The sequence below is a fragment of the Melopsittacus undulatus genome, chromosome 4 (assembly GCF_012275295.1).
Source record: "Melopsittacus undulatus isolate bMelUnd1 chromosome 4, bMelUnd1.mat.Z, whole genome shotgun sequence".
In the NCBI taxonomy this organism is placed as follows: domain Eukaryota; kingdom Metazoa; phylum Chordata; class Aves; order Psittaciformes; family Psittaculidae; genus Melopsittacus; species Melopsittacus undulatus.
In genome coordinates, this window is record NC_047530.1 from 82726652 (window position 1) to 82732310 (window position 5659).

The window sequence follows — 5659 nt, forward strand, 5'->3', positions numbered from 1 at the left end:
GGAACTAGATGATCATAAGATCCATTCCAACCCTAACTATTCTATGATTCTATGATTAGAAATATAATGTCTAAACCAAGAAATTTTATAGTTCTTTTGTTCTTCTTGTGGTGCTTGGTGATTGAATACCTAAAATGAAAAGCAAAGAAGAAATGGGTATGTTCTGTTAGTTGTGCTAAATGAACTCAGCTGAAATACAAGTTGTGTTCTGATACATTTAGCATTAAAAAGCTAATTAAGTAGCATTAAGCAACTCAATTTATTTTTTTTTTCATCAATTTAATTTTTTATCCTACTGGAATTGCAAGAGAATTAGTGAGGTTGTGTTTTTTGTGTGTGAGTACATGTTGGAGAGGAAGAAAACCCCAGGAGAGGTCGGTGCAGCATAGCTGTTTGCAAGGGCAAGGGACTGGACCTGACCACAGTGAGATCAGTCCTGCCTCAGTGAGTTCCACAGGGGACTGTGAAGAATATACATCTGAGTGTCTCTTAGAGGAAGAAAGAAGAGGATACCCTGAATCCAATTGAGCACAATGTCCAGCCCAGCCTGATGGGAAGAGGTGTGATGTGGAAGAGCATCTGGAATAATGGCAGGTATGTTCATCTGGGACTAAGGTGGGATTCATCTGCTCTATCAAAACTTAGGTAGCAGATTGAAGCTCTTTGAACTCACCATTTGGCTTCTCTAGTAACCATGAAAATATACAAGCATCTGCAGAGAGTAGCTGCCCCCATGGTAAGATAACCTTCACCTTTGACAGTAGTGTCACAAGACCCCACACTAGACAGCTGTCCTAGATGAAGTAAATGCCACTTGCAGAGAAATGGTGAGTCTAGAATATCTTCATAGAATAATAAAATCATAAAATGGTTTGGGTTGGAAGGGACCTTAAATATTATCTAGTTCCAACACCCCACCATGGGCAGGGACACCTTCCACTGACCAGGTTGCTAAAAGCCTCATCCAACCTGTCCTTGAATACTTCCAGGGATGGAACAGCCACAGCTTTCCTGGCAACGTGTTCCAGTGCCTCACCTCCTTCATAGTGAAGAATTTCTTCCTAATATCAAATCTAAGTCTACTCTCTTTCAGTTTAAAGCCATTCCCCCTTGTCCTGCCGCTACTTGTTCTTGTAAGAGCACAGCTTGGTGTTGTCAGCAGACTTGCTGAGGATTCACTCAATCCCACTGTCCGTGTGGCTGACAAAGTCGTTAAACAGCTCCAGCCCCAATACCAGCCCCTGAGGAATGTTACTTGTCACTGGTCTCCATTTGGACATTGAACTGTTGACCACAACTTTTTGAGGGGCTGCCGTCCAGCAAGTTCTTTATCCACCAGGTGGTCCATCTGTCAAATCCATGTCTCTACCTTTTAAGCAAATTGGCAGTGCACAAGAACTGGTCACAACATTGCCATGAGACTAGGGAAAAAACCCTTGCAAATACAGACAAGAACATGATTTAACAGTTCTGCCCACTTCAGATTTGCATACCAGTGCCTCTGAGACCATCAAATGCATCTGTAGTGTGTGCCCTCAACCATCTTGTGGGTCACTTGAAAAGAAGTCGAAGTGCATTTGCTTCCCCTGATCATGGATGTATCTGCATGTATAGTGCTTTCATTTAGACTTTCTGGAGGGTATTTTTAAACTTATAGCTAATTGAAACATATATTTCTACTTGTGTATGCAATGTGCAGTGGATGAAACAAATTACATATTTAGTAGTAAAATGTATAGGAATTTAGTAAGGAATAGGATTGAAAGAATACACAGGCATAAAGTATCCATCTGGTGCATGTGTCTATAGAAGACACTAGCTCCTACTTGAATATGTGTCTTCTGGCAGCATGATTGCTCCTTAATTACATGCAAATTACAGTTGAATGATGAGGCTGCACAGGACTATGCACCTCCAAATAGATAAATGAGGCCTTTTACCTTTGATATTCCATTTTCCTGCCATCAACAAAGATCAAGAGAAAAAAATCTGTGTTTGTTACTAAGTACAGCATACTTTATTCCATAACAATTACATGTCTATGCTCCTAGTTACCATGTCTGAGCCTTGATGCACAGCTCTGGTTTTATAGCTTCTGGAGAGTTATTTAGTTATATCTGCAAGAAGATTTTCTCTGTAATTCCTTACAGGACTTCACAACTGCTGTGGCTCTGCAAGTCTGGATTAACAGTCAACTATCATTTAAATATGTGCTTAATAATTTCATTAATAATTGCGTTAGAGCTGCTGATGTTTCACTGACATCAGTTCTCCTGTTCAGGTAATTCTCTGTGTCTGTTCTCCTTAACCATCAAGACTCTATTACCAATTCCCCTACAAACTGTCAAGCAATGTGGCACATACAGCCTATCACCCCTCTTCTTCCTGGGGAAAGCCTGTTGTGGCTACTGGTGCATCACAAAATGGACAGGGAAGGGCAAGCAGAGACAAAAAGATCTGACATGTACAGGAGCACGTCTGTTCAGCACATTATTTCCTGAGGGAATCACTGCCTTTTGCATTGCAAATAATTCACACTTCCCAAACTGTGATTGTGATAAACAACAACAACCAGGTAAGAGTGGAAGTGAACTCTAAAAATATAGGTAATACGTCAGCTCCTGATGTGCATTCACTGTAGAGAATAGTTTTAACGTGGGGACTACGCACCCAACCAGTACCTACCAGTTTAGCCAGCAAAGCTACCCAGTTTACACCTGCTGAAGACCTGACCCTCATATTCAGTAGTCATCTGGGAAGTTCTCTTGGTCCTATACTCTTGCTTCATAGCCAACACAGTGAGATTTTAAGACCTGGGTTAGTCTGATTGCACCTTGAGGCAGCATTGGAAAATCAGGGCATGTTGTCAGGATTGAAGAGTCCTGACGATATGGGAGGATATTGACAGAGGACCACTGGCATACACCTCTGCCAAACACCCCGGCAGCCTCCCCTCTGCACACTGATTTCCAGCTGAAGCACATGCTGTGGCTGCCCAAATGGCTGGTATCTGGGGGCATTGGGTTTGGCTGGGGTCTCACAGCACAGTCTGCTCAGGACTGAAATGCTCTATTCTAACCAGACTTTGGGTTCAGTTTTTGGGTGCCCCCTGCTCTCCATGAGGTGAAGCTTGGAGGGCAGTGGCAGCCTGGGGCAGAGGTCAGATGCTGCCCAAGCAGGGTGGCACAGTGTTCTGGTGACAAATGCTTCACAGGCATTTCTTTCCCTTTTTCTACCAGCTCCTTGATAAAGGAGTGTTTTAAGGAGGAGTCCAGAGGAATCAAACGCGTTGGAATGGGCAACTGGCACAAGAGTGAGCCACCACAGGGGCAGGAGCTGGATTCAGCATGGCCAAGGGGGCAGCTGGAATGAGAGGGGTCTGTGGAGGGCCTGAGCACACTCCCCACAGCCCTGGGGCTGGCTCTGACCCTGACCAGCCTCACAGGCTAACCCTGCTCCCTGGGCAGGTGCAGTGGGACAGGCTCTGGCTGCTCCTGGTCCCCCACCACCCTCAGCCACACAGCAACCTGACACCAAGCATGAACTGCGTCGAGCCCAGGCTCTCCCCACCGTAGCTCTAGCTCCTAAGGGACCCCCTAAGCCTGGCCTGGTCCCCCCCATGACTCCCACTGCCATGGGGAAGGCCAGGGACAGTCCCTATGACTGGACCTGGGCCTAGCACTGAACTCCCAGGGTGGGAAAGGGAGGGCAAATTTAGAGCCCATCCTCATCTCCCTTCAGAGCTTGGGATTTCTGGCACCCCACATAACTACCCTGGAGACCACAAGGGTGTCTGTCATGGGGCTCCCTCCAGGTCTGTGGGCCAGTCTCAGGCTGCTAAAGGGCAATGCAGGTTCTGCCCAGGGGTCACTGTGGGGACTGGGGGTAGGTGTGTGGAGCAGGCTGCACTGGAGGGGCTTCAGGCCTGGAGGGGCAAAGGAAGATGCCGATAAAACACCCCATGGTTTGGACTCAGCATCCTGAGCAGGACCACGTGGCAGGGTGCAGAGGGATGAGGCCACTCATTCCGCATACTGTCAGAGAGGCAACCATCCATTTTTGCTGTCTGTAAGTCACTGATGTTTCCTGGTTCAGTACAAGTTAAAAGTTTAGGACAGCCCTCAGCTCAGGAATGACTTGAGCAATTCTGGTCATTCACACCCTCCATACAAGGGGAGCCACCTTCTGAATATACAAGATTAATACACACAAATGCTGTTCTTAAAACAGCAGGTGAAACAAAAGGACGTGAGGCATTTAACACACAGAGCTGTTACTTTGCATTCAGAAATGTGTTCGTACCCTGCCAGTGCTGCTGGCAATGGAGTGTGCCATAGGAGACCAGCTGCACAACCATTAGAGGTGGCTTTGTGGGGGGTACACCAGTGGGTTGCTTATCCTTCTTGTCCATATCTTATAACAGCAGGATAGGCTGTGTTTATTTCATAGAAAGACTTCACTGGCAGTTGTGGCAGGATCTAGGCTCACCCAGGCCTTCAGAGTAAGCAAGATGACACCTTTGCCTGAAGAGGAGAAATTGGAAATCACCAGGGGCCATCCGATTTCAAATGGCCTCAAGCAGCACATTTTACTGGAGCACAGAGCAGAACAAGCACACTGTTCTACTAGGGAACTTGGGCAGGTGAGGCACCTAAAAATGTTTTGGGAAAACCAGATCCTGCCTGCAGAGACTTTTCTGATTTTGGTCTCTAGCTAGCAATTTTCAGAGGCTTCCTGGGATGCAATATCAGAAAGTCTCTGTCTTCCACCTGTTTTGCCTGTGTCACAACTGTGTTACCAGCTTCATGGCCTTCTGGGCTACTTCTTACTTCTAGATCTACTGTGGGCTCCCTGCTTCAGCCTGACCATACCTGCTTCCAAATGTCCCCCCTGCTTTCTTTTAAGCAAGAAGCACTGCCACCTAGATAAAGTCAAACAGCATCTGTCTGTCCTGCCTGCTCCCCTTTCTCTTGCCATACCGGTTTAGTGAGCTCGTAACACACATAAGACGGCAATAAACAAAACATCCATAATCGCTGCTAGAAGGCCCAAGGTCAATACTGTTTCTTTGATGTCAAAAAAGCAGGTGTTTGTTGCTTTTTACTCTGCTGGGCAGCAAGAACTGCTTTGGAATAGAATTTTGCTTATAAGGAAGGAATTATTGGAGTCTGAGGCATATTGCTCTTCTGAACTGATGCTTTACTGCAAGGGAAGTGAGCATGTCAGTCCCAGGTACTCTGCTCCATGTGCATAATTAGCATGCTTTGGGATGGGATAGCTTCTTCCACTTTAAGAACAGATTATAAAACACCCTCTATTTAATTTGCACTGAAGGTGTCAGTATGGAGACCTGGCAAAGGACAGCTTGTGTGCTCTCAGTTCCCACGTCAGCTTATTTAGCAGTAACTTCCTTGTGTTAACAGGTCTTGAGCATTTATCACTTAAAGGGAGAAAAAGCCTTGCAGGTCCAGGAATCACCTCCCAGCCTGAGGAGGAAATAAAACACAGCTTGGATCTATCATTTGCTGCTTGCCACCATGACGTAAGCTTGGGGCTGAACTCTCCACCTGCTGCTGGGACCTTAAATGAGCTGACGCCAGAAGAGAAAAGCACTTTCTCTTGAGTTTAGTTGCGAGTAGCAGCAGTAACAGAAGCGGCA